The 24,414-nt window shown below is 40.4% G+C and overlaps 1 protein-coding gene and 1 long non-coding RNA gene across 21 annotated transcripts in view; one reads left to right on the top strand and one right to left on the bottom strand.

The window, feature by feature from the left end:
• LOC102159120 (uncharacterized) overlaps window positions 1-24,414 on the bottom strand; it is a 654,277-nt gene that overhangs the window by 34,208 nt on the left and 595,655 nt on the right. For 6 of the 16 annotated variants that reach the window (XR_014804446.1, XR_014804444.1, XR_014804448.1 and 3 more), the window contains 2 exons: window positions 12,381-12,516; window positions 375-499 (listed from right to left, as the gene is read on the bottom strand). The exons of 6 other annotated variants lie outside the window; for them this stretch is intronic. The gene's annotated coding sequence lies outside the window, so the exon portion shown is untranslated. Of the gene's footprint in view, window positions 1-374; window positions 502-12,380; window positions 12,517-24,414 lie in introns of those variants that run through there. 4 more of the 16 variants (XR_014804447.1, XR_014804453.1, XR_014804451.1 and 1 more) reach the window with 3 other exon arrangements.
• Window positions 1-24,414, top strand: part of LOC146403579 (uncharacterized) — a 408,191-nt gene that overhangs the window by 338,063 nt on the left and 45,714 nt on the right. For 4 of the 5 annotated variants that reach the window (XR_014804460.1, XR_014804461.1, XR_014804464.1 and 1 more), the window contains exons 3-4: window positions 20,267-20,330; window positions 23,241-23,435. This is a non-coding gene — a long non-coding RNA (uncharacterized LOC146403579). Of the gene's footprint in view, window positions 1-20,266; window positions 20,331-20,583; window positions 20,906-23,240; window positions 23,436-24,414 lie in introns of those variants that run through there. The other variant, XR_014804469.1, reaches the window with a different exon arrangement.

The raw sequence follows: 24,414 nt of genomic DNA, 5'->3' as shown, positions 1-24,414 counted from the left end.
TGCATATTTATATATTTTGTATACAGCACATACATTATACATATACCTTATATATAAATGTATATATAAATATGTATATACATATAAGTGTGTGTGTATATATGTGTATGTATAAATATATATAATTATCTAGCCTTAGAGAAATTTTATTTATAATTTGCAATTGAGAAGGTGTAAAGCTACTTAAGGTCACTCATATTGGAAAATTTGCCACTGTAGTTCTTGCAGTCATCTGCAAGTGTAGATGAATATCGTGGTTTTTCATTATCGGACCAGGAGAAATTGGCTCTTGAATTTAGGACAACTTTAAAACTAATGAGAACATTGAAGCTTCTATATCCTGAGCGAGTGTTCATCATGCACATTCTACTGACCTCCATTCAAGCGCAGGGATTCTGTGCCAGACAGGTTTTGATGCCTCAGTGCAGTGGAAGCATAACTTTCATGCGTAGGTATGTTAGGGTCTCCAGAGAAGCAGGACCAATGGGAGTATAGAGATCTACAGAAAGAGATTTATTATGAGGAATTGGTTCATGTGGTTATGGAGGCTGAAAAGTCCCACGATTTGCCCTTTGCCAGCTGGAGGCCCAGGAAAGCAGGTGGTGTCCTTCCACCCCAGTTCCAAAGGCCCGAGAACCAGGAGCACTAATGTCCAAGGACAGGAGAAGACGGATGTCTCAGCTCAGGGAGCGAGCAAAGTGGCCCTTTCTCTGCCCTTTTGCTCTGTTCACTCCCTCAATGATGCCTCATCACAGTGGTGAGGTGGTCTTTACCCCATCTACTGATTCATATGCTAATATCTTCTAGAAACACCTAGAAATAATGAGGTGTGTTGTTTTTTTTTTAAATATCAGGATATTCTTTATCTATACTGACAGGCAAATTTTATGAACAGTGGTCAGATCTGTATCAAGGAAGGCAAATAAGTTGATGTTTCACACACGGTGCAGGGTTTAGAGGCCAAGGTTTACAGATGAAAACCCAGAGAAATCCCCTACAACTTAAGTGCTAAACTGCTGACTTGGAAATAATGTTTTACCAGCTCTCTGGGCATCCCTTAGCCCCGTCAATTTGACACCTAAAATTGCCATCACTCAGGGAAATTTTCAAATTTTGAAATGCAAATTCTCACATGGCTATAAGTGACCTAGTTGTGGTATATTTACACACCCATGTCAAACAACCAATGGAATTACTCAGAGCTGCCATCTTGAGCTCAGGATTCCTTCATGGGGTGAAAATTCACCTCCATAGGAACTGTCTGCCTTTGGTCACCTACGTTCAAGCCTAATCAATTTCTCACTGGAATATACCTCTAGCGTCTAAGGATTCTGGGTTCACTGGGGACAGAATGGTTTACAATATGACTTTTGCTTAACTGAAAGAAGTGACTCAAGAGATAGGGAAAATCCACCTGAGTGGATTCAAGCTGACACGTCTTGTTTCCACATCATAAATTTATTCAGAAGCAAGAAGGTTTATGCGTTTTTCCCAGGTCTTAAAACTCCATAAAAGTATAAAAACAAGCAAAGACAGCCAAACACAATGACAAAAGTAGATAATCATTAACTGATACTAGTTAATGAATCCTATAGATAGGTTCTTGAGTAGGAAAGCATGACAAGCTAGGAGCAGGTATGTTCCTTTAGAATCTAAGCTTCCCTGATGCAGGCTGGCATAGGTGTTTGTCCACAGCAGATGTGACCATGACCCTTTAGACTCAGTAGCTACAAAGGCCTTGGGAGACTGATGTCAGCCATGTCCAATCCTGCCACTCCCCGTTTTGAAAACCCCACTGTTAGAAAGGCACAGTGAGCAAGGGATTCTTCCGGCAGACTTGTGTTGTGGTCAGAGGACCAGCTGGAGCAGGTGTAGTAGGTAAATCCTCTTAGTTCTGTTGAGGAAGCTCATCCTTCTCCTGTTTCCAAATGGGGGCTGGATGCCCCGCATCTGAGGCAGGCCAGTAGCCTGGTCAGAGCTAGGGTGTTGCCACAACAGTGCTGATACAGCAAAAACACTGTTTAGTATACACGTTACGGTTTTTGTACACTCACAGTGAAGCAAAATAAAGCCAGTTAACTATCCCATGCCACAGCCCTCTACGAAATACAGAAAAATTCCCACTCCAGCTATACAGCATATACAGTTCATAATCTATGAACCCAAGGGGACTACCATTTAGGACTTAACCCCCCCCCATCCCTGGACTTCCATTGCTAGGTGAGCACGTGCTTCCTTTATGTCTCATTTACGTGTCAGCGTTGGCAACCTCTATTTTCATTTATATAAATGCACACTTTACAACAGGATGTTATAGCAGTCTCAAAGGTTCCATTCACCATTATTTGAAAGAGATTTATTCCCCGTCATTGACTCCTGTCAGGAAAAAAACTAATATGCTTTTTTTTTTTTTTTTTCCCTTCCTGAAGCAGGAGCCACTTTGGGGTGGAGGCAGCCAAGTTATTCCCTAATATATAAATCACACTTATTCTGTCCTTTTGGAAGCCTAGAGAGGAAAGGGGCTGATGCGTGTGCACAGATCTTACAGGGCCAGGGGTTCTTTCCTGTGATTTCATTCCTTTCTCTCGAAACCCCATGAAATAAGTCATGTTATTAATGCCATTTTAATAACAGTTAATGATGAAGAAACTCAAGCGTAGAGAAACAATGTCATGGTCCCATCCAGTAAGTGTTGTACCTGGAGTTTAAACCCTCCTGATGTGCAACCAGCGTTCCTTTCGTGATACCACACGGTTTTCTTCCATTATAACACCTGTGTTTGCTGATTCTCCTCTCACGCCCCCAGGACTCCACATCAAATAGAGGGTAAACTAGATGATGGAGGCAGTGTTTGAAAAGGGCAAGGCGTGCTGAATACGAAGCAAAGCTCCAAGGTTTGCAAAACAATAATATAGTTTTAGGGAAACCTTGTAAGACGAGGAGGGAGAGTGGGAAGAGGAGGGATGAAGAGGAGGGAGAAGGGGAACGTCTGACATGCTGAGGGCTGGTTCCAGTTTACTTTGCAAGGAAGGTCGGTGAGAACCAATACCATTTCTTTTCAGATTTCTTGAAACGCCCCCGGCGGTTATGTTTTTTGTTATCCTAGTCTTGTAGCAACTTGAAGGGGGAAAAAAAAAATCTTTTCAAAGTTTAAAGAATTTTATTGTGGCTTTGCTGAGCTGAGGAGCAATTGGAATTAAATTAGGGGTACAGTGTGTCTGGCATTTGGAGGAGGTACCTATGGATCAGCGGGTGGTAGCAATGGAAAGGGGCAGATTTAATCACCCTCAGACGTTGGGATAAGAAGACAAGAGTTCCACTATTTCCATTTCAATAATTTAATAAGAGCTGACATTTTATGAGTATTTTTCATGTTCCCAAACCTGTTTTAAGCTTTTGCTGTATCTGTTAATTCAAATCTCACAGAAACCTGTAGGATACATACTATTATTACCCTACCCTATAAAGGAAAAAACTGAGGCCCAGAGAAGTAACTTGCCCACAGTTACATAAGCTATCTTTTCCCCCCTTTTCTTTTCTCTCCTCTGTTTTTTTCAACCATTTGTTGAGAGAAATATGAGGTTACCTATCCCCCACTTACTCTTTAACCCAAGAAAATTTGGCTTCCATCCATCCTCTCCGCTCACCCCCAGTAGTACACACACATGGACCTTGCAGAAGCATCGTCCGTGACCTCTTCCAGCTCCAGGGACCTGTTTTTCTTCCTCATCCTACTTCACTGCTCTGAAGCATTTCATAATGTCAACACTCTCCATCCCTTTGAATACACAGGAGCTGCCTACACCTGGCTTAGTGCCTATTTTGAGATCCACTTGCCTTCTATCGTCTTAGTTATATCAGCCACTTGTTACATTTCTGGGCCATTTCTGGCTCTGTCATTCGCCCTTTTCCAGTTCTAATGAGTGAGTCTCAATAAAATGTAGGAGGTGGGGACAGGTGAACATCAGGATCACTTGGATCCCTTGGGAGATTTTTTATTTTTATTTTTTTATTATTTATTTATTTATTTGTCTTTTTGCCATTTCTTGGGCCGCTCCCGCGGCATATGGAGGTTCCCAGGCTAGGGGTCGAATCAGAGCTGCAGCCACCGGCCTACGCCAGAGCCACAGCAACACGGGATCCAAGCCGCGTCTGTGACCTACACCCCAGCTCACGGCAACACCGGATCCCCAACCCACTGAGCAAGGCCAGGGATCGAACCCACAACCCCATGGTTCCTAGTCGGATTCATTAATCACTGAGCCACAACGGGAACTCCCTTGGGAGATTTTTTTTAAACTATTCATGCTCTCTTCTAAGATCCTGAGTGTTCTGATACATCCCACACGCTCTGGTGAGTAGAGGCAGGAGGATGTATGTTTTCCTACCAGAATGCCTAGTGAATTTAACCAAATAGATACTTGAAAAGAAAGAGATTGCCCTTCCTTTTTGTTTGTTTGTTTGTTTTTTTTCTACAAAAGGTAATACCTCCCTCACTCCCACCTTCAAAATAGATAGATACTCCTCCCAAGAATCACTTTTGCCTTCCTTTCCCTCAATTTTAAAAATCTTTTAAATGATGTATACTGAAAATAATGAAAAGAGGGAAGTAGAGGTAGTTAAGACAAAAGAGAGATGGGTGGCCCAGGCCAGGTATGTTTCTGCAGAACACGGGGGAAAAGACATCAAGAAAGCCACAGCCTTTGAAGCCATGTCTCTTCATTATGGGGAAAATGGGCTGAGATGTGTAGCTAAATCTAGGAAGTCCAGGACGTCTTGGGGTGGAGAGAGGCTTGGTCACACCATCTGTTTGGGATTTCTGCCTTTACGTGTACAAGAGATTCCCTCCTTTAATTCTCTCCATTTTGAAATGATAATAAATCACGTGCTTGACTATTTAGGTGTCAATAAGCATAGTTCATTAAATAGTCTTACTGAATAGTAAAACTGCTCTCTTTTGGGTTATGTACTTTGCTAAGAACTTTCTGTGCACATATAATCTGGAGAAAATTCTAATTCAAAAAGATACATGCACCCCAGTGTTCAAGGCAGCACTATTTAAATAGCCAAGACATGGAAGCAGCCTAAATGCCCATTGACAGAGGAATGGATTAAGAAGATGTGGTATATATACACAATGGAATATTACTCAGGCATAAAAAAGAATGAAATAATGCCATCTGTAGCAACATGGGTGGACCTATAAATTATCATACTAAGTCAGTCAGACAAAGACAAATAACATGATATCACTTATATGTAGTATCTAATATATGATACAGGTGAAGTTATTTACAAAACAGAAGCAGATGCACAAACATAGAAAACAAACTTATGGTTACCAAAGGGGAATGGTATAGGGAGGGATAAATTAGGAGTTTGGGATTAGCGGATACACACTACTATATATAATATAGGGAACTATCTTAATATCTTATAATGGAGAAATATATATATATATATATATATATATATATATATATGAATCACTTTACTATACACCAGAAATTAACCCAATATTGTAAATCTACTATAGTTCTAAAAAAATAAAGTCAAATGAAGAATCTTGCCAGGCAAGAACAGAGCAAGGATTTGAACTAGAGTCCATTCAGCCGATGCTCTTAAGCAATGCAATTCTACATCTAAATGTGATTACCCAAGATCATTAGTCATCAGAGAAATACAAAATTAAAACTACAATGAGACACAGCATGCACTAATCTGAATGGCTGAAATTAAGACTGGCATCACCAACTGTAACTCATACATCATTGGTGGGAGTATAAAATGCTGTAAACACTTTAGAAGTTTGGCAGTTTCTGATAAATTTAAATATACACTTGTCCTTTGACTCAGCAGTCCCACTCCTATATGTTTACCCTCCAAGAAAGTAAAAGTATATGTCCATGTACAGATGGGCACTATAAAAACGTACATAGCAGCTTTATCTGTAATAGCCCTAAACTGGCAACCTCCCAGGTGTGTGAAGAATGAAAAAATAAATTGTGATATATTCTTCTAGTGAAACACTACTCAACAATACAAAGAAATGAACTGCTAATACACTCAACACACAAACGCATCTCACAAATATTATGCTGGGGGGAAAGGACCCAAAAGAGTACATGCTGTGTGATTCCATTTGCATGAAGTTCTAAAACTGATAAAACTCAATTATGGGTAAAGATTGGAAGCTGTGGCTGTCTCTGAGGAAGGTGAGAGGGGCTGAACGGGAAGAGGTATGGGGGAACTTCCTATTGTTAAGTCTTGATAGGCATGTGGGGTTCTTGGGTGTATCAGTTCGTCAAAATTATATAGTTAATATTAGTACATTTTGATACTAATATTAAAAAGGTGAAACTAACCTTAAAAAGACCTGTATAAAGAAATAATAAAGTTGGGGGGAACAGGAAGAAGGAAAAGACATAGATGAAACAAGGACAGACGGCAGGATGCTGATGCTTTTGAAGCCCAGAGATCAGCACTTGGGGAGACGTTCCACTACTTTGTTTACTTTGGATATCTTTGAAATTTTCCATAATAAAAACCTCCTTGAAATGATTACCAAGTCCTTAGTGTTGGATTGAGGCCAGATCGCTGAACCTCAGGGCCCAGTGCAAAAAAAGGAAATCTCATCATGTTTCTTCCCTTCCGGGAGACTTCGCAGGGAAGTCTCTGCCCTGGAGAGAAAAGCGAGCGTTCCTCAGCATGGCTCTCAAAGTCGTTTACACCAAGCATCTATATCCAGAGGGGTATATGAGTTTTTTATGGTATATGATTGCATTTACTACTGAGACCACCTCTATGAGGTTCATCCCATTTTATAGGTGTAAGAATTTATATCTGTGAAGGGACCCAACTGTGGATGGATAACACGTGGCAGGGCTCAAGTTTTGGACCCCAGTTTTTTGGGGTTTTTTCCTCCACTATTCCTGCTGCTTCCTCTGTGATAGGAAGAATACTAAAACAGTGACAAGATTTCAATCCCCTGCAGATATGCCCTGCTCTGATACCCTCCTTTGAATATGGGGCAGGGATAGTGAATATTATGGTGTATCTCTAGTTATGTACCACTTGACTCTGAGCTAATTTAAAGAGAGAATAGCCTGGATGGGCCACACCTAATCAGGTGAGGTCTTTAGGAGACAGGGGAAGTGTTAGGGGGATGCCCTCCAGGTGACCTCAGAAGTGAAACAAATTGGCATGTTGTGACAGAGCCTATGGACCACCCATGTGGCAAGGACCTGAGGGTGACCTCCAAGAGCTTAGAGTAGTCTTCAGTCAATAGCTAGCAAGAAAAAAAAAAAAAAATTCTGGATCATACAGCCTCAAAGAAATGAATTCAGCCAACAATTCTGTGAGCCTGGAAGAGGCGCCTCAGTCTCCAAGAGATCATAGGCCCAAGCAGCTCTGCAATTTCAGCCTGAGCAGAGGACTCAGTTAATCCACAGAAACCTTGACATAAAAAACATGGGATGTTTTAAGTCACCAAGTCTGTGATCATTTGTGATGTAGCCATGGAAAGTAAATAACCTCTCCTCTGTACCTTCTTTCCCTGTTCCTCTCAGTGCTGCAGTCTCAACTGTCCTTAGTTTCCTAATTAAAACTGTACTTCCATGACTGTGGCTTTGCAAAGAATGCTCATATTGCCTGGAATGCCCGTTTCCTTTTTTCTGCCTCTTGAATATCACCCATCCTTCAGGACCCAAGTCAGCTCATCCTCTGCCAGAAGCCTGGACTGATTGCCCTAGGCTGACTACATTCCTTCCTGTTCTGTATTCCACTACACCCTGGGATCTCTCTCTCTCTCTCTCTCTCTCAAATGACTTAATTGAGAGCAAGAATTTAGAGTATTCACACTCCTGACACTTAGAACTCGGACAGTGCTTAGAACATAGGTGACACTCCGTAAATTGTTGATTCGTTAATGCACCTATTGTTTTCTATTCAAACGCTTCTGTTTATTCAACTTAATAAACATTTATTTTTAGGGCCTTTTATAGCTGCTGCAGACAATAAAAAGATGAGTAGATTGTGTTCTCTATTTCAAAGAGGAGGAATATGGTTTGTACACAAACAATAATTACGAGAGGCAGAACAACCTGTACCGCAGAAGAACCCGATCAGGAAGAGAGAGATAAGGTCCACAGGATAGAGGCGAGCACACATATGGCTTCTAGCCTCAGCTGTATTTTGGGGAGCAACATCTTCCCATCATTACAAAGCGGGTTGGGACAAGGACGGGGAAAGAAACGGCTGCTCTTAGCTCTCAGGGAGCTGGATAGTGAGCAGGGCTCCCGCAGCCCTCGCTCTTCTTCCCGGGCAGCTTGGAGCATGGCAGCGGTGCAAATGGTTGGAGGAAGAAGCAGGTCACGGAGGAAGGGAGGGTTGTTGAGCAACGTCAGCTCTCCCCTAAGACACTGTGGACACCAGGGCCGTGGGAGAGACAGAGCCACGAAGTCTTGCTTGATGCTGCGTGTGTGGGGCTGCTCAAAGGAGCCCGTTCAACGGCTGCTGGTGTGAAACCCAAGGAAATGTCCCCACAGCGCTGATGTCAACATGCATCATGTGGGCCGCTTACATTGTGAGTCACACACCCACATCCTGTTGCCTTACAATCACATTAATTTTCCCTTTCAGTGACATATCAAAGAGGATGTGTCTTTTTCAGTTTGTTTCCAATAGATGTCTGTTCTTTTTCAGCAGAAAGGAGATGTGTACATGAGTTCTGCCAACGACCACCACATGTGGGCCAGGCTTATTTCCCTCATGAGGGCCAGGAGCTGGTGCCACACACCACATGGTAATTTAATACACTTTGTCATTTGGTATCACTTGAACACCCGCTTCTTTCAAAAACTCATCCATTTAGTTTGTACCATTCAGATAAACTTGCAGACAATGACAAAGAGCATCTGTAATATTAAAATCCACTTGTTCCAGTTGTTCCTCTGAACTTACAAAATGTGGTGGATATAAAGTCCCCGTTATATTTGACTCGATTCCATGTTTTTGAACCTTATGCACTTAATTAACCAAGCTGAAATAATCATCTGATTATGGGATCTGTGTAGGTGCTCATGGCAAGCCCTATTCTAAATTGAACTTCTTTTTAGCTCTGGAAGGAAGGGTAGGATGGAGAAAGAAGTCAAGACTTATTGGAAATAAACCAAGACTATAGAGAAACTTACCCCATTTTTTCTAGTGTGGAATATTTTCTCTGTTCTTACTTCTTAGAATCATGTGTGAGCTAAATTTGATAGTAGCCTGGTTACCTGGAGGCAAGGTCTCAGAGAAGCACCTCTTGGCAGCCCCCTCACTGGGGGACTTTCCAACACTCGTCCCAGCCTCCAGTGCACTCATTATAGTGATGACACATGTCTTGGCAGAATGTCTCCATGTTCAGAAGTAGAACAGCTCCAATGTTCCTGATTCTATTTTAGACTTGTACTAAAGTTATCTGCCCAGCACAGTCTGACTTCTTTAAACGTCATCTAAATTTTTCAGACTTGGTTTGGTCAGCCTGCTAGTCTCATAGGATAAAGAGATAATATTGCCTTCCAGAGTTGGAGCCTAAATATTAGAGACTGTATTGTGAGAAGCCATAAATTTCCCCCAAGGGGGTCTCGTTTACAGTGGTAGGATGCTTATAAGGCCAGCATTGGTTTTCTCGCAAAATGGCATGTGAAACACAAGTTACAAAAATACACTCATGATTTGAAAGGTATCAAGGAGTTTTTAAAAATGTTCTACATTTTGTTTCTGTTCATTAACTGGTTTTAACTTTTCTTAGAGGACTTTTGTAATGAACCACTGGCTGGCCAAACTAAATACCAAAGACTGAAAAGTCATTTGTGATGGGAAACAGGACAAATAAAAGAGGTATTACGCAAACATAATCCTTAACTTTCACACGTTAATCTCTCAAAAAAAGGTCATCGTACTTTTATTCACTATAGAGTAACATCCCTTTTGGAAGTAGGTACATCAATTGATAAATAAAAAATATTTTGAATTTTCCAATGGGGGTACTTTTTCACTCACCAACAGTTTAAGTTTGGGAACTTTGTCTGTAGAGCTGAGGTTTTTTTAATCACATCCTGTCCCTGTTGTTTTATTAAATGAATGAAAGTGAATAAATAAAAATAATAATATTGTGAATTGTAAATGTTATAAATTCAATACGATTGAAATGGAGATAAAATCATTATGATAAAATCGTACTAGTTATTGCACTAAATCAAATCAACCATTCACTCAATTTTTTAAAAAAAGTAAGTCACCAAAGATTATTCTAACAGAGATTTTACTTAGGAAGATCATAAGAATTATCTTAATCTCTGAAAATAAACAAATATGTCTTTGGTTTTCATACTTTAGATTATTGTGCTTATTTTCAGAGACACATAATATACAAAACAGGGTATTAATTATAATTGTTTAAAAGCTGGAGATAGAAATCAGACAGATCTGGGAGTTCCTATTGTGGCACAGCAGAAATGAATCTGACGAGTATTCATGAGGATGTGTGTTCGATCCCTGGCCTCTGTCAGTGAGTTAAGGATCCTGTGTTGCTGTGAGCTATGGTGTAGGCCAGCAGCTGTAGCTCCAATTCAGTCCCTAGCCTAGGAACTTCCATATGCTGTACCTCTGTACCTGTAGCCTTAAAAAGCAAAAAGAAGAAAAAAAAAAGAAAGAAAGAAAAAAAAAATCAGACAGATCTGAATGAAATACTAGCTCCTCTGCTTACCTCTATGCAAGTTATTAATTATCATTGAGTCTTGGTTTCCTCATCTGAAATGTTAGGATCACCAAATTTGTTTCTTAGAGTTATTTCTGAAAGGAGAAAGATATCTTTTTGGATATAGAAGACCTATCCTGGTACTTCCTATGTAGATGGATGGATGGATGGATGGATGGATAGATAGATAAATAGACGGACAAACTACATATGTGTATATGTATGTATATAACTTATTTCTGAATACATTCCCAAGATAAACTGAAATGTATTCACTAAATAGTAAAAAAGAAAAAACTGTGGCCTATCTTAGGCTAGTAAACCCGGGAATAAGAAGTATTGTCATGCATTGGAGAAAAGGGGATTCATCTGCTCCTGGCCATCATGACAACACCTTGAGAAAACTCACTGAGGCCCTTCATGCCCATCTGAGTCCAGGGTCCTGTGACCCACGGAGCCTCCCGGCAGAGATGCTCTGGCTCAATCTCTCACCTGAATCAAAAAGAAAGCATTCTGCATTAGGGTCAGGGTTCTCCAGAGAAACAAAACCAATAGGATGTGGATGTACAGAAAGATGCATTTTAGGGCACGGGTTCCCATGATTACGGAGGCTGCAGGTCGGAAGTCTCCAGAGAGGGCCATCAAGCTGGAGACCCAGGGAAAAGACAACACTGCAGTTCAAGTCAGAGGCTGTCTGCTGGCAGAATTCCTTCTTCCAGGACTTCGGTTTTTGTTCTCTTAAGGCCTTTAACCGATGGGATAAGGCCCACTGCCATCATGGAAGGTAACTGCTTTACTCCGGGTCTACTGATTGAAATGTTAATCTCGTCTAAAAACACAGACATCTCTTCACAGAACTATCTAGAAAGATGTTTGACCCAATATCGAGGTACCGTGGCCTAGTGAAGCTGACACCTACAATTAACCATCACACATCCCAGGAACATCATCCTCCAGAGATGCTGAGTGCAGTGGTTCACATTACAAGTTTCAGAGCCAGGCAGAAATGTATGCAAACTTTGCCTCTTTAACTTAGCAACTCTGCGAAAAGTATGTAAATGTTCTAAACCTTATCCAAGTAAAACAAGAACCAAAGCAAAGGATTGTTCGAATTGTTACAAGAAGAGAATTAAATCGTCATGCAGTTGACATGTTTAGAATTGTACCTGGCATGTACTATGCATTCAAAGGTTAACAGCATCTTTTCAGTAGCTCCCCTCATGGTTCAGCAGAAACAAATCCGACGAGGAAGCATGAGGTTGAGGGTTCGATCCCTGGCCTCATTCAGCGGGTTAAGGATCCGGCGTTGCTGTGGCTGTGGGGTAGGCTGGCAGCTACAGCTCTGATTAGACCCCTAGCCTGGGAACCTCCATATGCCGTGGGTGTGGCCCTAAAAAGACAAAAGATAAAAAAAAAAAAAAGTTAATAGCATCTTTTCATGGTGGAATCAAACAAAAGTCTGGTTAAAAGGAAACGAGTCCAGGAGAGTCTATTGATGGTTTTGCCTTGCTTGGCTCCAATCAAACTCAAATTCTATTTCCTCTAAGTAATGCCTTGTTTTGTTGTTAAAATCAAATAAATAAAACATTGCATTTCATACTTTATAAAGACACTTCCCTCCCAGTTTGTCTTTCGGTACCTTTCCCCCTTGTCTCCTTGTCTGTCTGCTCACTGCTATTCTCTTCTGCACGTTTTTGCTCCAGAGAATGGCCAGGTGAAGGTCAGTAGATGTCACAGGGATAACAAAGGAGCGGAAGACTGTCTGTGCCTCTGTCCTGTAAGCACACAAATTAATCACACTTTCTTTATCGGTAAAGAGGCCAAGTAGGTCAGCCCTGCACTTGAACTTGTTCTCCCCAAATAAAGAGTGGAGATGGGAATGCTGGTTGATGTATTTGAACGAAATGTATTGGTGTGGCTTTCAAAGGAGGACCATTCTCTCCAATTCTGTACAGTTAGACCCACCAATATGCACACAGACACACACTCACACACTCACAGTTCACACTAGTGTTACTGAATTTCCTAGGAGTGGAATGTTTTTGCCCAACTGAAGCAGCAGCTTTCATTTGCATGCTTAGCCTCAAATTATCTTTGCAACAACCCATTTTCCATCCCAACCTACCTCCTCAGGAGAGCATGAGTGACAGAATAAAAAATATTTTGACTTTAGACTTTATCCAAGTTTACTCTAATTGTATATGAATGTGGACGTTACTCCTAAACTGTTCAGAAAGAAATCATGATCACCCTTCGTCACCATGCAGTTTAAATAATAGCAGCTACTACATCAACATCAAAGACTCCTAGAAAATCTTCTAAAGATGCAAAATCTGGGGTATGAGCTGTCAAAGACTAATTGTATTGCAAGTATATTATTGTGCCTGTGTAGCTGAAAGGACCCTGGGCTGGGAGACTTAGATGTGGATTTCAGTTCTTGATCTATCATCAACTGTTTATATTAAATAAGTCAATGGAAGCTTTCTGGGCCTCCATATTCATCCTGCTATCAGGATCCTTGTAAAGATTAATTGAAATATTGTACATGGAAAGCACTTTAAAAACTTAACTTATAGGCTAATAGAAATAGCCAGTAACAGTAGCTAATATACATTGAGCACTCAGTATGTGCCAGCTACTTTTTTAGTAGTGAGAGTGTGTGTGTGTGTGTGTGTGTGTGTGTATCTCATGTAACTTTAGTAACAACACTCTAGAGGAGGAATTATTATTCAGTCCATACCACAGATGAGAAAACTGAGGCTTTTAAAGATAAAGCCACTGGACAAGTTCGCAATAGTAGGTGCTGGAAACAGGCTTCAAATCAGGCATGCAGGCTACAGCAATCCAACCACTAGGACCTGGAGAACTCACCCTGGCTCATTTTGCAGGTGACTCGGAGGCAAAGCAAATGCAAAGTTCACGCTGTACAATGCTAGACACGTACAAGATGTTTCTCCTCCCATCAGTGCTCTCTTCTTAGATGGGAGACAATAACCAGGAGAATAAAGGGAAATTGTTCACCTGAGTGGGATGTCAGACCCAGATAGGAAGATTAAAAGGCTCAAAATGGGACTGTTACAAAGATAGATCGTGGGGCTGATGGAGAAAAGAACATGAAGAATATAGATAAAAGGACACGGAAACTTAGACAGGTGAAGACCTTATTTCTTGGCTTACTTTTCTCCCATGTTATTCTAGAAAGAACAGCTGAAAGCTGCGAAGTTCAGTGTGAGCTTTGGAGTCAGCCCTAAGCCCAGATCCCTGGTGTGTGTGGGTCATGAAGCACGACATAAGCAACTCGGAGTATTTTCCCTCCGTGCTTAGACTAATAAAAGGGTCTTGTTTATTCCTTTCTGGATATACTTGAGCCCTTGTTAATACTTAATTGCCGCAACAGACACAATGGGAAATAATGAGACAATTGGTAAGATGATGCTTTTAAGGTTTTCCTGACAAGTTTGAAAAGCGGATCTAACTATAGACAGTTATCCATAGCGATAAACTGTGAAACCTGGGGAGTGACTGGTGACCCTCGTGAACACTAGCTGTAGTCATCTGACACTTGATGACTTCCGAGGAAGCCATATGGTGGTGGTTTAAGTATTAAGCTCCAGCCCAAGAAACTTATTTTGTATTTTGGTCAATTCATTTTGGAAACTTCAGTATTCATTTCATGTGTGGGTCAATAAAACATAACTTCCCCAAATTTAAAGAAACAAGTATTCTCTGGTGGCTTGGGGAGTCACTACTATGGCATGAGTTTAATCCCTGGTTTGTGAACTTCTGCATGTCACGGGCACAGTCAAAAAAAATGTAAAGAAATTAAATATTAGTTTTAAAACCTGAGAAGATGGGAATTTGACTAACACAATGTGTTAATTATAGAGAAAAAAAATAGGTGGGTGCTCCTGCTGTGGCACAGTGGGTTAATGATCCAGGTTGTCTCTGTGGTGGTGTAGGTTCAATCCCTAGCCTGGCACAGTGGGTTAAGGATCCTGCATTGCTGAAGTTGTGGTATATGTTGCAGCTCTGGCTCAGATTTGATCCCTGGCCCGGGAACTTCCATATGCTGTCAGTGTGGGTAAAGAAATGATGAAAAGAAAGAAAATAGGAGAAAAATTATAATCACTTATAATATTAAAAATCCAACTTTTCAACTTTGTTCCAAATATCAAAGTCCAAGGAAGGATGATCATTTGTGTTGGGTTATTTATTCATTCAACCTTTAAACTCATTTTAAAGTACTTCCTTTCTCAGAACTATCCCCAGGCATAAACACAAAATCAAAAGAAAATATTAATTAAATTGCATAATAGTCAATACTGTTCTAATTTTACAGCTTAAAATTGTACACGAAAATAGTGTATTAAAATACTACCTTTTTCTGTGCCTTCTTTTAGAGAATTCTGATTTTTTAAAAGGTACTTTGCTTTGGGCCCTGATGACCAGAAACTGGGTTTAAGTCAAACTGACCCAGGGCTCTAATCTTCCTTCTTTTGACAGAGAAAAATAAGGGCATGGTAATCATTGGGACTATTTCATCAAGAGAAGCTGAGCTGTATTTATTTCCATCCGAATGGAGAGTCGCTCTGTGAGCAGTAGTGTTTGTTTCTTTGCAGGTCTGGCTCCCTGGGGAAGGAGTCCCAGTCCATCACTTCTGTGTCTCTCAGAGACAGAAGTCCTGTGCAGTGTAAAGGCTTAATGCTAATGAGATTGCCTGTCATTTATTCGGTATCTGCTATGGGCCTGTCGTCTCATACATTTTCTCCTTTAATCCTCATGACAACGTTTTAGGAGGGCATGATTTTCCTCATTGTACAGACAAGAAACTGAGGCCTCCACGACTTGACATGCGTTGCTTATCGGTAGTTCTGTTACCAACCAGGATTCTTAGATTCTTGAACAATAGAAACTGATAAGCAACAAGAAATCCAGGCAAGGCTTTATTGGGGCCCCTGCTGCAGCACGAAGAAGCAAAAACAAGTAATGGTTTTCTTGCTCCTTCCCTGAGGGGAGGGTTGAGCTGGTCCCTTACATGGGGTGAGGGCACAGGCAGGTCTAGGGGTTGAGCCAAAGAGGTGACTTGGGTGTCTGCCCACTGCCTTGATGGTGCTGTGTGCAAAGCATCCTGTTTTGCTCTGGACTTCTCATAAGTAGCAGTTGGGTTTTTGGTCTTTTTGGTCTTCTTGTTCATAATTTGTCCCCACTGCACTTGCGCACCATTATTTTTGTCCTTTATGGTTTCTTTGTGTTGTGTTACTCCAGGAGACAACTTGTCCAGATGCAAACACTGCAGCAAAGGTTCCAGGTCCCTGGTTCCAGCCTGTCTCACTTCTATCCCATAACTCTTAACAGGGATCATGCCTATTATCATTATTATTAAAAATGAAATGACTTGATCCTGGAATTGTGTTGTAGCATGAATGCTAGCAGCTCATTATTTCACACAATGGACTGTCTCATTCACTGAAATGTTAACATCCATCTGTGATTTTGCATAAAATGAAAAACAGTCCTGGTAAACCAAGAAAGAATTCTGACAGCCTTTCAAATATATACTTGGCTAAGGTTCCTGGGAATAGTAAACCATGCAACTATACTTGAGAAAAGCCCATCCATGATGCAAATAAATGTCCCCAAATTGGGACCCCTGCATTCAGAATCAGTCATTGTTCCCTGTGTCTAAAAGGGAAATCTCTTAACTGAACATGCTTTTCAATCAGAACGAAATGACAGGCCAGACAGTGCAGGGTGAGGGATGTACTCTCCACAGGAAGCGAGATGGGAGGATGGAATCTGTGCTTAGGACCTAAGTTGGCTGTTTAGTGTCCTCGTGCCGCAAATCCCCCCATGCCCTTCCCTTGGAGGGCTGTAAAGGGATGGGATATTTCCCCCCTTTGAAAAAACAAAAACAAAAAAATTAACCTAATAGGAGCATAAGAATAGAAAGTAAATGATTTCCAGTGAACTACATGCCATCTTAAAATAATGTCTCTGTCCAGTTTGATAGGAACTATACCTTCTTCCCCAGTGACAAGTGCCACGCCATCCAGCACATCCCGGGGTCCATTCCTTTCTTCCTTTTCTTTTCCAGCTTTTATTTCCTTTGTGTCCAACCTCTCACTGTACAGTGTTAATCTCTCTGAAGTCATTGGGTGCTTATTGTTAGGTGTTTTTTTTTTTTTTTTTTTTGCCATTTAAACAAAGCATCATAAAGGGAAAACATGTTTTAAAAAAAACTAAGATCATTGATATGCAAGTATACACACAGAGAGAGCAAATGAAAACGAGTTTAATCAAACCATGCTGTTTGCTATGAAGTGTTAGATTGGCTGACAAGAGACTATTTTATAATTTTCTCTAATGCTTTTTATAGATTTCTTAAAAATCCATTCTTATCTAATTTTTGAGAATGAGCAATTCAGCTTTTTTTGGAAAAACATAACAAATTTGTTCAAAACGAAAAACTACAGAAACATTTAAACTTGCTTCCAGTATATATATTTTTAAACAGTTTAAGAATATTCTATTTAGCGACATTTTGAATGTAGCTTTAATAGCTCAATTTCTAAAAAGGAAATATAATATTTATATCTCTGTCAGTTGTTGAGAAATTATTGGAGTTTTTGCTGTGGTGCAAGGGGATCAATGGCATCGTGGGAACACTGGGACACAGGTTCGATCCCTGGCCTGCACAGTAGGTTAAGGATCCAGTGTTGGGGCAGCTGCAGCTTAGATCACAACTGTGTCTTAGATCTGATCCCTGGCCTGGAAACTCCATATACCTCCAGGCAGCCAAAAAAGAAAAAACAAAACACCCCCCCCCAAAAAAAAAATTCAAAAATACACTAAGTCCTACAAGTGCCAGATGAATTATACCCATTCACAAATCCTTTCATAGAGTTTATTAATATGTTTGAAGAAAGAGTAGTTTAGGACCTCTCTAAAATCTGAGCTTTATAAATCAGTGAAATTTATCCGGGTACAGCACAGACCTCAGGCGCTGCGCCACTGTTCCCTGGAGCAGATGTTTTGGAAAACACATCATGATGGACAGACCTCTTTTATGAAAGTTTTCTAGAATGAGAGCTTTGGTCAAACTGGTCATGCCTGCATTAAAACCTTTTACTAAGCAGGACAGTATTTGCATTTTTGCATTTATCTCATCTGGCAATCTCATCTTGATTTTAAAAAAAGGTCAGGTTTCTTTTAACCTGATTGTATATTCCATGTTTTCTCAAATTACATTCCTAACATTTAGAATGTTGAGTCATCAAGACTGAATGTAAGACTTAGCATTTTTTTGAGCTATCATCTCAGATAATAGGCAAATGAAAAAATACACCAATCAAAATTCATCGAAAAATAATGACCTTTGAATAACTGGCACCTCAGCCTCTAAACAAGCAAGAGACACAATGGGTGACCTCTCCTGGGCTAAACTCTAGATCACCAACCGTGGGAGGGCACCCATGGCATAAAAGGGTATATGTCTACTGTATAAAGAAAGTAATAAGGTTCATCTTCTCATAGTTTAAGACTGATGCCCACTCACTTCCTCACCAAGCACACAGCCTATGAGCCAATCCCTCCCAGACATCTTGGCGTGGCTTATAGAGTGATTGTTGAGAGTCTGACTATCTTTTTTTATAATCATGTTATATTGCTAATGGTTCCTTAGCCCGACCCCTCTGGTACTTGGGCATGAGGTATTTTCAGAGGCACACTGACTCATTCAAATGCTCAAGTACCATTTAGGACATTGCGGCTATAATCTAGTAAATGCCACCTGGATCTGGGCTTAGCCAAGCAAACATACCCAATTCCCATCTTTGACTTCACCGAGATGGAGGAGGGTCTTTACAATAAAAGGACAAGATTTCTGTACGCAGTCTTGTTTGAGAACTGGAATTCAAACATTTCCAAGGTTTTTATTACCTAACTTTAATTCCTATTACCCAGTGGACTCAATACAGTATTTCCTGATTTTACACAATTCCAAGGAACAAATAACACTGGGCTCCTGGAGTTAAATATATATATATATAGAAGGAACTAGATTTCACAAAGGAACTTCGCTAACTTTTAACTTTCCCTGTTTATAAAATAGCCAATCATTAAAAACCTATTTGGTACTGATAGCCTTACATTTTGCCTTTTTTCAGTCTAGAGAATGGGCTGTAGATTTGCTTACTGGCTCCTAGAGTTTTCTCCAACAAATTTTTACAAACATACATATTGCGTATATGCATAATATCTGAGATGTAGAAAATCAGTTGCAAAGGAGAAAAGTGTGCTCCCAGTATGCATGTCCTAACTTAACACATCCTAAAGAGTAAAACATGTCTTCATAATTTATGCAACATGAAGTTGGCTTCATCTGTATTAACCTATATTGGAATATTCATCCATGGTATTACATTTCAGAGAACTTACAGTGAAATGCTTTCAGTTATAAGTATTTATGGTACATGTGACAGAACAGCATCATATTCTAAATATATATTTATAGATAAAATCATAAAACACCTAAATGCCAGGCTTGACTAAAATGTTAAAGTAGGAACTATATAATCTCCAAATGACAGCAATTGAATTCCTCTGATTCATTATATAGAATGAAGTAGCACTTTCATTATTAAATGTTTACAAATATAATAAACAATATATCACTTGTTCCATATGCATTAAAGTATATAAACCAAAATAGACTGTTTTGAAAACTATTACATATATTTGTCAATCAAAAGAGTATTTAGATTTCAGCCTAGAAATTGGAAAATATAAATCAAATGTATTAGATATGACTGGGAAATTTATTTATTCTTATTTATTTTTTGGCTGCACCTGTGGCATACGGAACTTCCTGGGCCAGGGACTGAACCCATACGATAGCAGTGACCCAAACCACTGCAATAACAATGTCAAATTCTTAACCTGTTGTGCCACAGGAGAGGTATTAAAAATACTTTTGGGTTGAATGAAAGAAATTGAAAATTCACTTAGACATTCTCCAAGTATGGAAAATATGGGTGGGGGTGCATATCCCTCTACTCTTTGAAATAAATTTCATTTGAGGAAGACTTGGGAGACTTATTTATACAGCAGCAGAAAAAATAAAATGAAAAGCAACAGGAGTTCCCGTCATGGTGCAGTGGAAACAAATCTGACTAGGAACCATGGGGTTTCTTGGCCTTGCTCAGTGGGTTAAGGGTCTGGTGTTGCCATGAGCTATGGTGTATGGTGTAGGTCGCAGCTGAGGCTTGGATCCTGCATTGCTGTGGCTGTGGCATAGGCCAGAAGCTGCAGCACTGATTCAACCCCTAGCCTGGGAACCTCCACATGATGTAGGTGCGGCTCTAAAAAGCAAAAAAAAAAAAAGAGAGAGAAAGAAGGAAGGAAGAAAGGGAAGAAAAGTTAACTGTCTGAAATTATCACTGCCCCCATAAGTGAGAAGGAGAAAGCTTAAGTGGGTAAGGCATTTTGACTAGACTTGGTGATTTCCTCAATCTTTACCTTTCCTAGATCACAGATGCCACTTGCCCTGGAGACTGGCCGAAGGACATGAGATGACAAAATAAGATAGTGGGTGAGTCATGAGAAATGAAGTAAAAAGCTTATCTCACTTTTTTCTAAAATATCCTTTTACTATGGCAACAGAGGAGGGAAGTCTTAAAATTGAACAACCGAAATCATAAAAGAAAGGCCTATATGTTAAGATTTTATTTTCAAAACAAGATTGCCTCACATAAGAGTCCACGAACACACACACAAATATTTCTGTGGGTTAATATGAACGTAAGCCCTACCATGCTTAGTGATACACTTTCTTCCTTTTTCAGAATCACTTTGCAGTAAAAGGTAAAGACAGGTGGTTCCTGCTTCCTGTTGCTGATGCCCACACTGAAGCACTTTGGAAGGATTACGGAATAATGACAATATTCCTTAAAATTGAAAGTTTGTGAAAAATATTTGGAATATATGGATTATACTCGCAATTTTCTCTCTCTCTCTTTCTCTCTCTCTCTTTTTTTTCCAGCAACTAAGTAATTTTCTGCTCTCAAAAAGCTTATCAAGATTTTAAGGTATCCTGAGTTGCCAAGGTTGTTCTCAAGTGGGAAATTTATGGAGTGCTATTTTAATAAAAATTAAGTTTATATCTTCTCTCTGTTATCATGCAAACTTTCAAGAGTAAGAGTATTATAAACCCCTATATTGAAATGAGAGCAGATGCTGCCAATCTGCTTTGTCCAATACAGCATCCACTAGCCATATGTAGCTATTAAAATGTTAAATTATTTTAACTAAGTTAAATGACATAAAAATAGCAGTTCCTCCAGCACACTAACCAGATTTCAAAGGATTTTATAGTCACAAGGGGCTGGCGACTATTATATTGGACACCGCCAATACGGAGCCTTGCCATCACTGCACAAAGTTCGTTCGGATAGTGCTGGTCTAAATTCTAGCTGTTATCCATCTTAGCCGCCTTCTTTCTCAAGCACCTCTAACTCACTGATGTCCTCTAGAATGAATGACACCGAGGGGATGTGTGTGTAAAATGAACCATGATTCTATTCCCCCAAACAATGTTAAGAAAACCAGCAAGTCACAAAATAAACAGGGGCCGTTTGTGTGGATTCTCTTGATGTGGAAAGAGACCAAAATTCTGTTAATTAATATCAGTCAACGCTTAGACCATTTCAGGGATATACTGTTTTGTTTTGCTTTGTTTTGCTTTTTAAGACCACATCTGAGGCACATGGAAGTTCCCAGTCTAAAAGTTGACTCGCGCTGCAGCTTCCCACCTGCACCACAGCCACAGCAACGCAGGATCTGAGCTGTGTCTGCAACCTACACCATAGCTCACGGCAACACCAGAGCCTTACCCCACTGAGCAAGGCCGGGGATTGAACCTGCATGCTCGGGATAAGCCTTTGGAGATGAGTTAGCTGGGGAGGCGCAAGGAGAAAACGTCTTCCCACAAGAGAGTCCCATGCAAAAAAGCCATCAGGTACAAGAAGCACCCAGGGAGTATGTTCCATCAGCTCCACCTGGGGATTCTCTTTAAGGAAGCAGATGGCTGCCTTGGCTGGAAGAGTGAAAACAGGGGGAAAGATGAAAACCTTAGTAGAAAGGGCGGAATGTTGTTCTTACTGAACTGTCTGCCACAGATGGCCAGGCACTCCTGAACTTCGAAAGTAGGTTAATCTGAAGAGGCAGTGGTTTAGGGAATAGGAAAGCATTCAGGCCAGAATCCTCCATCTGCCACTTTCTACTTCTCTAGCTTTGGCCACGTTTAACCTCTTTAAGCCTTCGTTTCAAATTGTATTCATTCTACTGGAGGTGAACCTCGTAAAAAGCATGGTGTAACAAAAGGAGAGGAATACAAAGAACTCCCACAAAGAGGCACGTAGCCTAGAGCTCGATGAATGTGATGACAGACATATGCAGAGTCTTGAAGGACACGATGGTGGAGGAAGTGGCATCTGGGCTACATCATGGAAGATGAACAGCACTTAAGGAAGGAATCAGTAGTTCATGGAGAGAAGCCCATGACTAAAGAATGGAGAAAAACATATGGCTATGAACAATTTTACCTCTGAAAAAACAGATCCTTCCCCAGTGTGAAAGAAGAGACGTTTATATAATAGGAAAACACAGGAGCCCTCTGAATCTGATTAGTTTTGAAATCTAAGGGAACCCAAGGGGAGCTTCTCTCTGGATAATCTGCCCTGGCCATGCCAGAGAGAGGTCAAACATTTTCAGCCTTCATTTTAAGAGGCTCTGGTTTGTGGTGTCTAGCCATGTATTACTGGGAACCCAAGGGTCCCTGGTTAATGTTTAGACAACTCACCCTCCAACCTCTGAGAAACTGTTTGTGAGTCCCTGACCCTCTCCCCCAAGGAAATGTTCTTTTTGGAAGCAAGGATTAAGATGATGTGCTGTCATGGACAGTTGACCCACTAGGTCACCTCCACTTAATTTTTTTTAGCACCAAGAAAAAGTCCCTGAAAAACACAAACTAATTTCTGACACTATTTTCTTTTTTTTACTTTTGAGGGCCACACCTGCAGTAAATGGAAGTTCCCAGGTGAGAGGTCAAATTGGAGCTGCAGCTGCCAGCCTATACCACAGCCACAGCAAGTCAGGAGCCAAACCACATCTGCATCCTACACTGCAGCTCACGGCAACACACGGCAACAGCAGATCCTTTAACCCACTGAGTGGGGCCAGGGATCAAACCTGCATCCTCATGGTTATTAGTTGGGTTCGTTATCACTGAGCCACAACAGGAACTCCCTGACCCTGTTTCCCATTGGTTATTTGTGACACTTGAACAACAATTCTTAAATTAAGGCTCCCTGAGAATCTTAATCCACAAATTTGTAGATGTAAAGGAAGACACTCGTTTTCTCTTTGCGATTGTTGGTGGAGATGGGGTTGGAGAAGCAGGGTCTATATTCATCATCAGAGCTCTCTTTACTCTCCCATCCAGAAGCAGGACGGACAGAGCAGCACCACATTCATATTTTGAGGAGGGACCTGGATCAATGGCAGACGTCAGTCCCATCACGTTTTGGTTAATACAGTAGTCATCCCTTGGTTTCTACCAGGGTTGGTTCCAGGAACCCTTGAGGATACCCAAATCCAAGGATGCTCAAGTGCCTTATATAAAATGGCAGAGTACAAGGTACATCATTTTATCATGCTTCTCTTATTGCCCTTTGCAGATACCGCATTTTCTACAAATTAATTTGTGGCACCCCTACACTGAGCAAGTCTATCAGCACTGTTTTTCCCTGTCCTGTGTTCACATATCTGTCACATTTTGATAATTTTCACAGTATTTTACATTCATATTTGCATATAATCTATGCACATCCTCCCAAATACGTTGTTATCTCTAAATTACTGATAATATCTAATGCAATGTAATTTCCATTGTAAATGTTGCAAATACAGTGTAAATACTTGGTAAAAAAAACTGGTGGTGTGTGGCAAATTCAAGGTTTGCTTCTTGAAACCTTCTGGAATTTTTTTTAAAGTATTTTTGATCTGTGATTGGTTGACTCCACAGGTGTGGAGCACGCAGAGGTAGAGGACTGACTGGAAAATTTAATGGCAACATAGCCATATGCATTTGTTTATACGTTATCTACAGCTGCTATCATGCTGGTCAAGTTGAACAGGTGCAACAGAGACCATAAGGTCCATAAAGCCTAAAACATTTACTATCTGGCCCTTTACAAAAAAAAAAAAAAAAAAAAATAGCTTGGTCCCAGGTAAAGGAGAGATATACATACATGAGAAACAGTTTGCTCCGTATTTACCATGTTTTGGTTCATTTGACAAACATTTGTGAAGCCCTTACGGGGGATGTATCTGAGGATACAACAGGGAAGAGAACCAATAGACTCGTTTGCTTCACAAGTTTACAGTTTTCTCAAGCACTGGTCCCTGATCAACTTTTCTCCTTCTTCTTTGTTTATTAAAGGGCACAAACAAGTATCTCTTCTCTTCCTATGTGGATGCCTTTTATTTCTTTTGTCTGTCTGTGGCTAGGACTTCCAATATTATGTTGAATAACAGTGGTGAGAGTGGGTATCCTTGTCTTGTTCCAGATTTTAGTGAGAAGGCTTTCAGCTTTTCTCCATTGAGTATTATCTTTG

The sequence above is a fragment of the Sus scrofa genome, chromosome 5, assembly GCF_054392235.1.
Source record: "Sus scrofa isolate SSC_HxYL_T2T_F1_AM1 chromosome 5, Sscrofa_HxYL_maternal_Yorkshire_Landrace_v2.0, whole genome shotgun sequence".
In the NCBI taxonomy this organism is placed as follows: domain Eukaryota; kingdom Metazoa; phylum Chordata; class Mammalia; order Artiodactyla; family Suidae; genus Sus; species Sus scrofa.
Note: the sequence above shows the minus strand (reverse complement) of the source record. Positions and strands in the feature narration are given on the sequence as shown.